Genomic DNA, 16,503 nt, shown 5'->3' with positions numbered 1-16,503 from the left:
TCCACACTAACGACACCTATAGGCTATCACAACATTCATATGCGAATTATCGAAGTGTAATTTTAGAACAGACTGCTTTGTTAAATGTTATGTTACTTGCAGTCGAAACCGACTCATTGGACAACGCAAATGGTACTTTCATTTCATCTTCGAGATTACTTACTGGATGGGCTTACTAACGCTTTCAAGATTGATCCTGCACACATCAACTTGTCTCTTGATACAGCTGTTCGTCAGCTGTTGCTTAAGTAACAATTTAGAGGTCATATAAATAGGGCAAAACCAGAAGGACAAACAGACATGGCGCCCAGACACCTTACTCATGGCAGCATTGTGGAATAACTGGAAAAAGTGGAACATTGGTAAGGCAACGAATTTTATATTAAATTGTTTGATGAAATGAATTAAACATTACGAGATCGAACCTAAATCATTTCTTCTGAAAGTACTGTCATCATCACAGTCCCGGTGCGATGCGACGCCGCATGTGATCTCACGAAATGACGCATTACCATTATTGGAAAAATTTATAGTCGGGTGCAGATCAACACCTTTCACCTTGGGATTACCTTTACATAAGTTCCAAATTCGTTCTACTGAAACGGAAACATGTACTGCTTCCAGTCTCCACATAACGCCCAACTAGCACCCGCAAATCTACTTTCGAAAAGCGTAACTAACAAGGGGAACGCGCCAGGTCACTCTCTGGCATTGTAGAAATTTTGCTTGGTGAAAGAAGGGTGAAAATAAATGAATACATATTTTGTATTGGGTACCAACCTCAATAGTTCCCAAAAAATAGGTGTAAGTTTTAATTAATGCCACTACATTAGTTCACTCATGTGACTTTATTCCAACCGAGTCGGTAGCGTAGTAGCTAAAAGTAGAAATTCTTCCAGTCCATACGGCTTCAGTACTGGCACACGACGCTGTGGCGCATTATGCTTACTACCTGAGCCCCATTACTCATTCCTGTGAACGGGAACCCGTTATGCAGATCTTGGTGCCTCTCGCGTCCATCTAGAAAAGATAATGATGGTTGGTTCAAATGGCTCTGAGCACTATGGGACTTAACATCTATGGTCATCAGTCCCCTAGAACTTAGAACTACTTAAATCTAACTAACCTAAGGACAGCACACAACACCCAGCCATCACGAGGCAGAGAAAATCCCTGACCCCGCCGGGAATCGAACCCGGGAACCAGGGCGTGGGAAGCGAGAACGCTACCGCACGACCACGAGATGCGGGCGAAAAGATAATGATTTTACTATTTTATATTTCTAGTTTTTACTGAGTTTAACGAAGGTGATGTTGGCCTGATATATTCGACGATGCCCTTTGGCTACACTGACTAAAGAATTCTTAAGAAATACCAAATTAAGATATTTGCTCTTTCAATAGGTGATCTGTTTATACATGCTTATAGGTTATCCAAGTCTGCACAACGCGATCGCTATTCTTAAATAGATGTATTTGTTCTCTGTTTTCTATTTAGATAACCTGAAGATGCCTAAATAAGGCGAAACGCGTCGTTGGAAAAAAATTTGCAACCAAGACTGTTTTTAACCAACACCGTAGCTAAAAGTACAGTTCAGATTTTCGCACCTCATGTTCAAATCCTATCCCACCTGATGCTTTTTTTTTTTTTTTTGGTTTTTTGTCGTGGAAGTATGTAACATCAATGACATCAAGGTTTTTGTGGCATCGAAAAAAACAATAGGATTGTTTACAAAAGAAAAAACATTTTAATCTTTAATTCTGGAATTTAATTTTTTGCGCCGGCCGCGGTGGTCTAGCGGTTCTAGGCGCTCAGTCCGGAACCGCGAGACTGCTACGGTCGCAGGTTCGAATCCTGCCTCGGGCATGGATGTGTGTGATGTCCTTAGGTTAGTTAGGCTTAAGTAGTTCTAAGTTCTAGGGGACTGATGACCACAGCTGTTAAGTCCCATAGTGCTCAGAGCCATTTGAACCATTTTTTTTAATTTTTTGCTTTGAATTCTACTTTTATACTTCAAGAAAACCAGTGTATTCCCCAGGGTTATACCCACCATAAAAATGTCCAAAGCTTAAAAATTCGAAGGACCACCGGCAACGTGCGAAGGCGCATTACCACATTTACTTTTGTGAGCTCTCTAGATTTCTTGACTGTTGTGTACACAAGTCATTAAGTTGCCGTTCCAGTAATTCGTTTATGTCCTGTTGGACTTGACGACCATATTTGCCGCTGACTTCTTGGAGACAAACAAAAACTATTGGTAACATTTTCCAGGAAAGTGTTAATCCATACTGGGCAGTGTTTGTACAAACGTGAAAGTTGGTTCAAAAATGGTTAAAATGGCTCTGAGCACTATGGGACTTAACAGCTGAGGCCATCAGTCCCCTAGAACTTAGAACTACTTAAACCTAACTAACCTAAGGACATCACACACATCCATGCCCAAGGCAGGATTCGAACCTGCGACCGCAGCGGTCGCTCGGTTCCAGACTGAAGCGCCTAGAACCGCTCGGCCACTTCGGCCGGCATGAAAGTTGGCATGTACAAGACAGATGTCACGTTGGAGGACCCGAATGGCCAGAGCAGGATCGACTCGAGATAAATATGAAATGATTAATTCGGAGGTGTTCGGTCGTTTTACAAAAGCTTGAAACAATGGACTTGTGGTTACTGCACGGGCGTTACGGCAGTTCTTCTCGGTTAGTTTTGAATTCAAAGCCTCAAACCCTTCCTGCGATTCTTTCAAGAGGAAACACAAATTCGGCAGTGCTATGTCACCAAATACATCAGCACGAACACCAAACGTACATTTTATTCATTATTGAAAACAGCAATATCGTTTCAACTATGAGCATCGACTGTAATTCTCAGTTTCAGCTCTGATTTCGCTATAAGTACGGATCAAACAGACTATCACATCTCCAGTAAGAGAACGTTATCGTTTTCGGGTGAGAAAGTTACAGTAATAGTTGTCGGCCAACTGAAACAAAGATATCTATCACCAGTTCTGGACAAATTTTTGCGACCTAATGTAAAAATTGAGCCATTTCTGTATTTTGACTAGTGAGGTGGACAAAGCTATCTCTCCATATACGATGGCCTGGTTGTCAATGAAATCCGAATATCGACGCCATTAAAAGTAATTCCACCAGAGTGTATTCCCTTCTGTCAAACCTATGACGTATACCTTTACTGACAGTTAAAGAGTTACGTTCGCCCATTACAGAAGTTGTCTATTCTCATCTCACAAGAAACGGAAATCTCAAGTAGTAAGTAGTAAAATATACTCCCGGGTCTACAATCGACTGCAGTCTCAAGCTTTCGAGAAAATGCCTAGATATGCTAGGTTTGCCGCGAAATTATCGCCAGATCAGGAAGTATTTAGCAACATTTACGAGCTTCCTGTTGCTAATGGCATTCAACTAAAAAATGTGACTGTGGCGTATGCACCTGCTGTGATTCTTCGAATTTTTACGCTTTCGACGTTTTTATGGTAGACGTCACCCTGAGAATTCAATGGTTCTCTTGAAGTATAAAAGTAGCAATCAAAGCAAAAACTGAAAGACCAAGAATTTATATTTTTCATTTCCAGTTATTGTTAATTATATAAGATTCCGATGATAAAATTCGTTTTTAATAAGACTTTAAGTGCTTATTTCTTTTGTAAACAATTCCATTATATATTCGACGCCATAAAAACATTCCTGTCATTGATGTCACATAACTTCGCGATAATAAAAGAAAAAACAATTTCTCGGGAAGTGTTTGCACTTAAGACAAGATAGGTGTTCCTTTATTTTCACCTTTCTTCCAACGAGCCAAGTTTCGTGTTCGTCAGAGTTCGACCTCTGGCGAGTTCCTCTTGTAAGATATTGTTTCAGGAAATACTGATGTCACTCGGAGTGTGCGCATGGAAACGGAGTTCTTGTATTTCCACGCCAATCTCTAAGGATCCCAAACGCCTGTGTCGAGAATCTGGTATACTATCGAAGTTAATCACAACGTCCTGCAATCCCTCACGTTTGCTATGATGATATTGGTCATGTTAAAGTAATACTAAATAGTGTTGATCCCGTGGAAACTGAAGTTTAATTTCTTGTGATTTGTGGACTTTTCATTCCCTCTTTTTGATTCTCTTTATAAAATTACGTCATTGATGAGCTTTTCGACGAAATTGCAGGGTTCTAGTTGGGTGTTGTATCGCACCAGGACTAGGATTACGATGTTATCCGGTGGTGGACACTCCCCTCTGCGACGTCGAATGGACAAATTAAACGTCTGAAAGAGATCTACAATGACACATATTTGCCGTTTTTAAATTGTATGTGGCCGATTTCAAAACGTGATACTAGAAGAAGAAATGATTTAGGATTGGTCTCTAAATGTTTAATTTACTTTCCCAACCTGATTTCATATAAACTTTGTTGCCTTGTCAATGTTCGGTTGTTGTTCGACGGTGATGTCAAGAGTAAGGTGTCCGGTCGCCATGTCTGTTTGTGCTTCTGGATTTGTCCTATTTATGTGTCCCCCACCTTTTTACACAAGCAAGAGATGATAGGCAATTGTATCAAGAGCTTTGGTGGTGGGTGCAGGGTCTATCTTGAAAGCGTTATCAAGCTTTTCCAATAGCCTTGAAGATGAAATGAAATTACTTAAGCGTTGTCCAGCGAGTCATAGTCGGTCGCAAGTACCGTAATATTTGTCATAGCAGGCTGTTTTAAAATTACGCTTGGGTAAGTCTCATATGAATTTGTGATAGCCCAGAGGCGTCATTAGAGTGAAGCAAGTGGGAAATAAACTACGAGCAAAATGCGCCAACTGCGAACTACTGAATAGAAATTCCATCCGACGCGCATATAGACCATCCTCTTCTTGTTGTAGTGTTTCCTGTCTGAAAACTGAAACACTCAATTATCATGCACTTTTCACTTTTATTGACAAAGTATCTACTGTAATATTTACAAGTAGACGACACTTCTCGTCCCATCGGTTTTTACAGAATGAATGACAGTTCTGTTTAAGAACGACATCCTCGAGACATCCCTATCGGCACTTTTGGTCCCTTGTTTCACGTTCCCAGCCGTTCCTCCTTTCATGTTATCAAAAGCTGCAATCGAACTTACACTGCAATTATCCACCTGTTTCATTTTCTTCACAGCTTTTCAGTGTTGATCCATCACAGAAATTATCGAATTGGGATTGGATCCTACAAACGATGCCATTCCACAAGTGTTAAGAAATAGAGCGAACTTAAACCTCACTATTAAAGATTTCGAGTACAAAATACATATGTATAGATGTTGTGGCTCTTCTTATTTCCAGGCTTGCTAAGAAACTCTGCCTTATGCAAGAAACCGTTTATAGTGTTGTTTTTACCCAGACGTCTTCCAGTATTATACAGTATGTGCTTTCTTCAGTGGAATTCTTGTTGATTTTCCTTCTGAAAAATTGTTACATGTTAACGTATTGTGTAGGTTATATGATATTTTTGCTCAAAAGTATTTACATTTGCAAAAGGAGCGATTATTAACTGTCAAATCTTTTACATATAGAATGCATACTGTGCGAAGACATATGTCACTAAGTTTATGCATTATACGTGGTTCATTTACGACATGTTGAAACATTTTTGTTTTGTACTACGTTTGGAAATTCCGTTGATGTTGCAACATCGTACGTTCGTTAACACACCCTACGGGGTGCTATTAAATATGTATTCTGGTAGCTGAAAATAAACCATACATTCTACAGCTTGTCATCTGCGAACAACGAAACGTTATTTATTTTTCTGTTTATTGTTCATTTCAGATTGTGAATCGCAATACATCGCATTGTATAGCGTGTTACTTACGGTTTTTGATATTGCGGTTTTATCCGTTGCTTGTGTCTTGTTAACATGCTTATTTATTTTGCTGTTATTACACTCTCATTTTTTATAATTTGTCTGTCAAGCACAGAGTTTCTGCCGCTGTTTCACGTGTTGTTATGTCTATGTGGTGTTCATTTCTTTCGTTTTGTGTTTGTTCCGGGTGTGTGTCACGCAAATTAGTTTTGTTGACGTATGAGATATTTAACTTGTGTGTGTGTGTGTGTGTGTGTGTGAGAGAGAGAGAGAGAGAGAGAGAGAGAGAGAGAGAGAGAGAGAGAAATGTCAGCCACACTGAACCCCATCACAGAATAAAACTGCTTGAATTTAAACAACAAGTTTTACTTTCAACATGAAGAGCTAGCTCACGGATCACCAGTCAGTAGCCTCCTAGCTCACATATTCATGAATCAAACAGGAATTCAAACGTCTGACAAAATTGTTAAACCGAAGCAGTGCAAAATAAAATATTCGTACCAACATGTGGATGATATAATTTGCCTAGTACATGAATCATATACTCCTATAAAAGAACTTCACGATGACGTAACACTATCCATGCGCAAGTACAGTTCACCATAAAACACAAAAAGAGCCGGCTGGTGTGGCTGAGCGGTTCTAGGCGCTTCAGTCTGGAACTGCGCGGCCGTTACGGTCGCAGGTTCGAATCCTGCCTCGGGCATCGATGTGTGTAATGTCCTTAGGTTAGTAAGGTTTAAGTAGTTCTAAGTTCCAGGAGACTGATGACCTCAGATGTTAAGTCCCATAGTGCTCAGAGCCATTTGAACCATTTGAGCCAAACACAAAAAGATGACAGGCTCAGTTTCTTAGTCTTCACAATACACTAAGGAAACAACAAACATGAATTAACAGTGTATAGGAAACGTACAATCACCAACACAATCATTCACAACCAACCCAATCACCCTGTAACCCATAGAGAAGCCCGTTTCAGAAACTCACTACACAGACTGAACAGAGCACCTATGAACAAACATGAAGACACAGAAAAACTAAATACAATAAAGCAAATTGCACAGGAGGAAGGGTATGGTGAAAAAACAGTGGATAAAATAAACAACAAAATACAAAAACAGGTAACACACAATCATCAAACACACACACACGCACACACACAAGCAAGCAAACAAACAAACACAGATGCAACACAACACACAACAAATCAGCAGACATCGGAGCCGAAGGCCCACTCGTGTACCTTCGATGACTGCACGACACAAAGCTTTACGCCTCTCCTGGGCCCGCCACCACCGACATTGGACTGTTGATAATTGGAAACACGTTGCCTGGTCGGACGAGTCTCGTTTCAAATTGTATCGAGCGGATGGACGTTGTACGGGTATGGGGAAAACCTCATAAATCCATGAACATGTGTGATGTCAGCAGGGGACTGTTGAAACTGGTGGAGGCTCTGTAATGGTGTGGGGCGTGTGTAGTTGGTGTAATGTGGGATCCCTGATACTTCTAGATACGACTCTGACAGGTGACACGTACGTAAGCATCCTGGCTGATCGCCTGCATCCATTCATGTCCATTGTGCATTCCTACGGACTTTGGCAATTCCAGCAGGACAATGCGACACCCCACACGTCCAGAATTGCTACAGAGTGGCTCCAGGAACTCTCTGCTGAGTTTAGACACTTCCGCTGGCAACCAAACTCACCAGGCACGAACAGTATTGAGCATATCTGAGATGCCTTGCAACGTGCTGTTCAGAAGAGATCTCCACCCCCTCATACACTTAGGGATTTATGGACAGCCCTGCAAGATTCATGATGTCAGTTCCCTCCAGCACTACTTCAGACATTGGTCGAGTCCATCCTCTGTCGTATTGCGGCAGGCGCTTTTACGTGCTCGCGGGGGCCCTACACGATATTATGTAAATGGCTCTGAGCACTATGGGACTTAACATCTGAGGTCATGAGTCCCCTAGAACTTAGAACTACTTAAACCTAACTAACCTAAGGACATCACACACGTCCATGCCCGAGGCAGGATTCGAACCTGCGACCGTAGCAGTCGCGCGGTTCCGGACTGAAGCGCCTAGTACCGGTCGGCCACCGCGGTCGGCTACGATATTATCTAGGTGTACCAGTTTCTTTGACTCTTCAGTGTATATTCTTACTAGCGGTATGTAAATTGGGGATTTCGCTCGCTCGAGCGCGCCGCGCTCCGTCATGGCTTCCCGGAGTACGAACGCTCGAAGCGGGCTGTGGTCGAACTAGGCGCCGATGGAGGGGAGGGTGGAGGAGGCCGCGCGTCCTGGCTCGCTCGCCGCGCTGCTGTTGCCGCAGCACTCTGTGTCTGCACTAGAGTTGGGCAACACGATTCTTTTTCCCGATTCGATCTCACATTCCGAATCGATTCCTACGATTCGTTCACGATTCATTCTAGTCTGCGATGGCACGATTCTTACGTAATGCAAAAAGTTCTACATCTAAAGGTACGTTGTCCAAGACGCGACGCACACTAGCGACTGCGACGGGTCGCTACGTGACGTCAGAAGTTGCTTGCTGGCGCATGTGCAGTTCGAGTTTGGGATGCGACGCGCGGCTATTGCGACAGCTGCCGCAGCACTGCACCAGTGAGCAGTGTTGCGACGGGAGTCGCACGACACAAAGACGTACGGCTGCCAGAAAGATGTCGAGCCAGTCAAGGAAAACTGAAATGAGCCACCCACAGGATGTGATGCTCTGTGAGCTGGTCTCGCGACATCCTTGCCTTTACGATTTGAAGAACCCTAAATATAGAGACACTATGTTCAGAGACAGAATTTGCGAAGAAATTGGTGCACAGTTGAAACTGGCAGGTGAGTGAAATATATAATTTTTTCCCATTAATGCAAATTTTTCAGGCCTGTTATGAAAATCAGTATAATCCATGCAGATGTAGAATTAGAATGATGAAAATGAACTTGAAGGTCAATTTTCGCGTTACTCTTTTTTGTGACGATAAAAATTGAAAACGTCAAGTACATTATAAAATGAACAATCTAAAGAACAACGAGAAAGTTACATTTTACAATACCTTCACTTTGAAAGTAAACGGTAGATTGGTGTCTTGATGATACCTTCTAGTTGTGAAAAACCACCACCAGATTGTTGTACAGCTTTCTGTAATCAATAGATGCTCGTTTTTGAGGAAGGCGTTTCTCAACAGATTGCGCAAACAGTATGCTGCAATAAGTAATTTGTCACATTCGCTTCCATTCATTGGTAGAAGATGGTGCTCAAAAAAATTGTGCCAAAAGTGCACTACTGTTTTACAAGGCCCTTCTGGTCTGACACAGTTCACAATTGAAATTCGTCTTTTGTAAATCCTGGAGTCATCTTTTGAGTGCAGCTTGGCAAGATTAAATGTTCATGTCATCCATAACGATGTATGCTGTCAGAATATAAGAATATGGAAGTTCATTTGGATGGGAATAAAGACTCAGTCGGCTATGAAAGTTGCCTTAGCTTGTTCCAAAAGTTTCTGCATGGGAGAAACTGACAAGTATAATTTGGGGAAATTTTGTGAACAAGCACGGACATTATTTCTTCCACATTTCTGCCAGTGTATACTGTAGACGTTCAGAATGAAAATTCTAGAGATGTTTAAGGTGTAACCCTATCTTGTTGTCAGGAACTTGAAACAATGCAACGACGCAAGCGTGCGGTTATTGTTAATAAACTTATCTTTCATTGGAATTTTAGGTGAAATGTGCAAAAACAGATGGAGGAATATTCGGGACTCGTACCAGAGAAATAAACGAGAAAGAAAGCTTGGAACAGGTTTAGATGCCTCAGCAAAACCACGAAAATGGGTTCTGCTTGATCACTTGGGTTTAAGAAACCTACATTTCGTGGCATTTTAAATGAAATTGTCAAGAGCATATGGAGAAATATTAGTAACTCATACCGGAGAAATATGACATAAAATGGTTTCATTAGGTCCAAATGTGTCAGCGAAACAAAACAAACGCATTCTCTATCGTGTGATGACCACACGATTCTCGTTGCGCGTCGACAGAACTGGCGGCTAGTCGCGACGCTCCCGGAGATATATGAGCCCAAATCTCGGTAACGGAGTTCGATATCATTCTGATCTCAACTTTAAAAATAATTTCGATATGTTAGCTTCTTTTCATCGGCAACGATGTATGACCTAACGTAAACCATACGTAAAGTAGCCAGCGACCACATTTTTCACTGTACACAATTCAAATTTTATGCAGTAGGTTACTTGTAAATTAAGTATCGGGATAACTGTGACGAATATCGGAAAAATAGACACCTCATTATCAAGCTGTGATGTGAAACTGTAAGATACGCAAACATCAATTTTTTGTGCCTTTTACTTTCCTCACAATTGATAGAGAAGTAATATACAGCGAAAAAAACACGCAAAACCGGAAGAAATACTTTTCAATTTTTTAAAGTAAAAGGAGAATCTGTATCGAAAAACTAACTCTGGGAGCCGATGTAACTTTGTTGCATTAACATACAGTATTTTTTACAGCAATAAAATCGGAATTCTTATTTTTCTTATGTATTTGAATCCGCCGCCGCCGGCCGCAGCTTGGGAAACGGCAACGACTCCAGTCGTCTTGCGGCCGTGCCGCCGTCTGCCAGGGTGGGAAAAGAGGAGGGGGCAGCGTCGCAGTCGCAGCCAACTGTCGCGTCTTGCACAACGTAACTTTACTCACAGATGGCAGGACATGTCTGAAATTGTCAATGAGGTTAGAATCGAATTGTGTCATCATAAGATATGCCAGAAATAGTTTATGAGTAAACATGCATATGACGTTACAAGTGTGACTCTCGATTTATACGTGTAATGCTTTAATTGATGAAAGGTCACGTTTGATTTGATTGCATCTATTGTTTTATTTCAGTATGCCAGGAAAGAGGAGTCGATTTGTGCGGAAGGTGGTGCAAAATTACGTGTTATGCCAGTTTGGTTGTGTAGCTTGAACGCACCTAACTACAGACGTCTGTTTTATAGTAACAAAATCTAGCAGTGAGGCAGACGTGGTTTGGCTCATATCATCCTAAGTTTTTCTGTGTTAAGATGTCTTTCCAAGTCCACATCACCCCCTTTTAATTCATAACGCAGCTGACAGCCCTCCCACACAGCAAATTTAGCTTAACTTTCATTTTTTCTAAATACAAAGTATAGGTATTTTGCTTTTAAATTGTCAGAGAACTTGCCGCTGTCACTACTATTCACGTGAGAAGACGACATACTTCTAAACAATAGGATTCAATCGTATACAGCGACATTACTTCACTAAAATTTAATATGAATCTGAACAGGATAACATTCGAAAACTCGAACTGGAAATTATTAATTAAAGAGCTTTTGTTTAAAGACGGTATTACACGGCGATCCGCCAAGAAAGGTATTGGTTAGAGTGCCTACATTCTCTCTCTATAGGCTCTGTAATATTGGTCTAGTGCGACAGCCATTTAGTGGCGGCACTGGTGGAACTAACAGAATTAGCAAATTAGCAGTGAAGAAATGTCGCTGTATACGATTGTATCCTACACTTTAGAAGTATGTCGTCTTCTCACATAAATAGCAGTGGCATAAGCAAGTTCTCAGACAAATTAAAAGCAAAATACCTATGCTTTGTATTTTGACGAAACAAAAGTTAAGCTAAATTTGCAGTGTGTGAGGGCTGACAGTTGCTTTATTGTGAAATATAAGGTGCTGTGGAATTGGAAAGAGCGCAGAAAAACGTAGGATGATACGAATCCGCGATTGTGCACTATATAGGGATAGTAAATGGGAAATGCCTTTACGCTCGTTCCCGTCAGCCACCGCCCGTCAGCTTGGTTTTCACGAGTAATATTACGGCCCACGAACTTCGTTTGTTCGTTCCGAGCTTCCTTTGTTCACACGCATCCTCCACTTGACTCCCATCTGGCGGTCGTAATCATTCGGCACGACTCGGCATGATTCGGAAGTTGCCTTCGAAGCATAGTGTACTAAGAGTCGATGAATCGTTGCAACTTGGAATCGTCACGACTCGGAAACACGCAATCGTTCTTACGATTCTTTTGAATGACGATTCGTCCGTATCACGATTCGATTCTTACGATTCTTCATTTAGAGTCGTTCAATGAACGACTCATTCACGAATCGCCACAACTCTAGTCTGCACGCGGGCGTCGCTTTTGACTCCCACCAGCTGATGGAACTACACTCAGATCGGTTTGTTTACGCTGTAGACGTATACTCGTGGCAGTTTCTAATCGTGACATATTGTGATCCAATGAGACAACAGCTTACTTTACGCATAACGAAATTTTGGAAACAACCTTGAATTTCACAGGAAAACTATGTATCTGCCAACTTTTGTCGGTCTCATACTGAAAAATAACGTTGCTGCTTTTTATAACACCATCTGCTTTATTGATTCAAATGTACATATGTGAACTTGACCACCTAACAAATTAGAAATCTAGCAAGAACAAAATTGTCTCCAAATTATTCCCTGTTGGCGTAAAGCCGTCGGCACACGGACCGTGCATCCGAACGTTGAGCGTTGAGCGTGCCGAGTTCCTGACGTCACAGCGTGGAATAGTACGTTCGGGAGTCTTTCTGAACGTGCAGCATGTCAGATATTCTGAGCGTGCGTCTGACCGTTGACCAATCAGATGGCACAACGCCACCTACATCACATGCACGCCATCTCCAGCATTGAGCTGTGAGGCTCCATATTGGCATTCAGTTCAAACCTATACGTATATTTGTCGTTTCTGAGCACCAGAAACTTGAGAATCACTCGAAAACCCGTTGTTAACTGCGTGATTTGTTGCAATAGCCGGCCGTGCGGCTCTAGGCGCTACAGTCCGGAACCGCGGGACTGCTACGGTCGCAGGTTCGAATCCTGCCTCGGGCATGGTTGTGTGTGATGTCCTTAGGTTAGTTAGGTTTAAGTAGTTCTAAGTTCTAGGGGACTGATGACCTAAGATGTTAAGTCCCATAGTGCTCAGAGCCATTTGAACCATTTGTTGCAATAAAATAATGAGACATCATATTCGTGGCAAAAGAATTATTGTAACTTGCGTATTATGAGAGTGTCATCTGAAGGTAACGAGACACTCAGGATCCACCAAAAACACATTGTTCTTGGTGCAATATGCTATAAATAAATTTCAGTTAGTAATATAGCTACGATTACAGCATTTAGCAACTGGTAACATTTTAGAAATGCCCATTTTTAATTGTGGTTACTACAGCATTGTGAGTAGCGTTGTTGATTCATGTCCAGCTATGTGATCTGATGAAGATTCGCGTCTCGCAACGTCGAAATGTTTTTTTCCTAACATTCGCGTATATAACAGGTTCTGATGCTTTATTATTAGTTTAATGTAAGCATATACCACATTATTTGATGTTCGAGTGGTTTAATCTACAGGACAGGGTGCGCTACTTGTATAGAGATATTTTGTTCCTTTTGCTTTTGAGTTCCGTAATTTACATGTTGTAAATTCTGCTACTGGGTAGGAACAGTGATCAAGTAAGAAGGACCTGAGGGTCTTACTAAAATGTGGGAAAGATACAATAGTGTTTATCTTATGTGGAGAACTATTGCAAATTTGTGTCGCACTGTTTGTAATGGAACTTTTATAAGCCTGTGCCGTTATTGATTGGACATAGTACTTTCCTTTTTGTCTTAAAACAAGTAGCATTGTATCTACTCGTTTCGCATCAAGTTCGCTTCCATACCGCACTGATTTTTGTTGTTCTAGCTTATCAGAACCTGATACTTCATCACACATCTGACGTACAGTACTTTACGTCTCATCTCTGTCACAAACAAATATCAATTCCAATAATCGGAAGGGCGACCACAGAATTGTTACTATTCTGTGCAACGCCGGAATTTCAACTTTCCCATATGCGAGATGGAGACAGCGATGATTCAGCACTCTTAGTGCTTATAGTTAATAGATGATAATACGACCATCGTAGTGTACTGCCAAAATACCGGTGACACCGAAAGTGGCGTTTTGCAGTTAGGCGCAGTTTTCTTTTGCTGGACACGCAGCGTGTCTACAGTAATGTAAACGTATGCACTTCTCTCTCTTTGCGTCTTACATTACAATCACTTTTCAGTTTGTCCACCCTTAACAAAACAAACTGCTCTGTTGGAAACTTCTCCAGCATTCCTGTTGCATCTTTGATCGAACGGCTCTAAAAATGTCAAGAATTCTTTTGCAGTGTTGTCGTAATCAGTAAGTCTTTCAGAGACACCTCTCTCTGGAAGCAGTTCCATTACTTTGTCGTAGTGCCTTAATGCTTACAGTGGCATTCTAAACAAGCTGTCACACTCAACGTTTCTTGCGTCAAACTTCTCTATAGCGAAATCAGGTCACCAGGCTTTCTTCATGAAAGGGTCACTAACTTTAGCAGCATACGTCTTGGAATAAACTACTCCCAGTCCATTTATTAACTAATCGTCATCTAACATATATTTCAGGACTGTATTCAAAACATGTGTGGTGCATGCATAATGCTGAAAGGATTGCAGTGCCTTGCATACATTAGTGCTTTTGTCAGTGACAAATGAAGTCTTATTAAAATGCTGGAGATTTATTCCTAACAATTTGAATAATGTTTCCTCGATATAGTTCTTAATAAATTCCCTATAGTTTTTTTTTCTCTTAAGTGATTTGTCACGAAAGCCATATTCTGCAGTGCCGTATCTTGAGAAGCAAAGTCCACAGTACTAGACAGGTAACACATTTTCCGATATCTGTCGGTCCATATATCCGCTGTACATGAACATGCATTTTCGTCCATGTCCTGAATAATGCTGGACGACATACTCGCTCGTATTTCATCGACGTGTCTTTCAATGTTTCGTACTACTATCGTAAGATGAGGAAAAATGTTGGAAACATGTACATCTCCAAATTCTGAACCGACGTTTACAAGCTCCTGATGTAAAACGCAGAATCCTACACCTAATGTTAATGTATACGGACGAAAGTCTCTCGCACACATTTCTATGCACGTTTCTAATTATTGTAGGTTTTACTTGAACTGCTAATGCTTCAGAAATTACACTTCCTCGTAATTTGCAGATATGGGCCTTCAGATGTGTGGTGACGGATCTGCAAGACAGGAGAACAGAGCGTTTGCCACAATACACCTAGCCGACACCCATGCCAGTCATTGATGAAAATCTCTCCCTAATTTTGTCACAACCACCGCCTTTCGCACTCTGGATATATTATTTCGATTCAGATTTCGCTTTCGCACTCTCCTGTGACGGACTTCACCTGCAGCTTCTGTCAGTCTGAATACATGGGCCTAACGTGCAGAAAGTTTAGAATGTGATACACAGAACATATGAGACCAATGTAAAGTAATAGCTCCCACTCAACATTTTCTGAACACCTAATGGCACAGAATCATCATCCAACAAACATCGGAACCCATTTAAAAATTCTTAACACTAGTAACAGCTTAGCCCATAAATTAAGAATACAAAAAATTATCACTTCTAAAAATCGTACTCCAAGGATAGAAAATACTAAACAAATACACCTCACTGTGCTATAAAACCCTTTACGCGACGATAGAGGAATTATTGCGCACACACACACACACACACACACACACACACACACACACACACACACACACACGAGCTAAACATCTCAAACGTCAACAACACTTTAAATTCTCGTCCCTCACCCTATACAAAACGGAAACGAAAGAAATGAACACCACAGAGACACAACACATGAAATGGTGACAGAAACTGTGTGTTTGGCTGACAAATTATACAGAATGCGTGTGTAACGACAACAGAAAAAAAATAAGCATGTTAACACGACACAAGCGAGGGAAAAAATCACCGTGACATCAGAAACCGTAAGTAACACGCTAAATAACTACGTATGTAGCGGGTCCCAGTCTGAAATGAACAATAAACAGAAACATTAAAAAAAGCGACATTTCGTTGTTTGCAGATGACAAGTTGTAGAATGTATGGTTCATTTACAGCTTCCAGCATATATATTTAATATTGCCATGTAAGATATGTAAACGAGTGTATATAATATTCGCATAATTTCCAAATTTAGTACAAAACAATACTCTTTAAACACATCGTAAATTAACCACATATAAAGCTAATCTAAATGATAGAGGCAACGGCCTTGCCGCAGTGGGTACACCGGTTCCCGTGAGATCACCGAAGTTAAGCGCTGTCGGGCGTGGCCGACACTTGGATGGGTGCCCATCCAGGCCGCCATGTGCTGTTGCCATTTATCGGGGTGCACTCAGCCTCGTGATGCCAATTGAGGAGCTACTCGACCGAATAGTAGCGGCTTCGGTCAAGAATACCATCATAACGACCGGGAGAGCGGTGTGCTGACCCCATGATCCTCCTATCCGCATCCTCCCCTGAGGATGACACGGCGGTCGGATGGTCCCGGTAGGCCACTCGTGGCCTGAAGACGGAGTGCTTTTTAAGTGATAGAGCCTTAACTTTATGCTGTATGCAGACTATATGTAAAATATTTGACATTTAATAATTGCTCCTTTTGCAAAATTTGTAAATACTTTTGAGTCAAAATTTCTTACAACCAACACAAGAGAAAGAAAATTTTCAG

General features: G+C 41.4%; 1 protein-coding gene and 1 pseudogene across 5 annotated transcripts in view; both read left to right on the top strand.

The window, feature by feature from the left end:
* Nucleotides 1-16,503, top strand: part of LOC126183202 (ankyrin-3-like) — an 892,753-nt gene that overhangs the window by 164,070 nt on the left and 712,180 nt on the right. The gene's annotated exons all lie outside the window — the stretch shown is intronic.
* LOC126186123 (5S ribosomal RNA) lies at nucleotides 16,038-16,155 on the top strand (annotated as a pseudogene).

The sequence above is a fragment of the Schistocerca cancellata genome, chromosome 4 (assembly GCF_023864275.1).
Source record: "Schistocerca cancellata isolate TAMUIC-IGC-003103 chromosome 4, iqSchCanc2.1, whole genome shotgun sequence".
Taxonomy (NCBI): Eukaryota; Metazoa; Arthropoda; class Insecta; order Orthoptera; family Acrididae; genus Schistocerca; species Schistocerca cancellata.
Note: the sequence above shows the minus strand (reverse complement) of the source record. Positions and strands in the feature narration are given on the sequence as shown.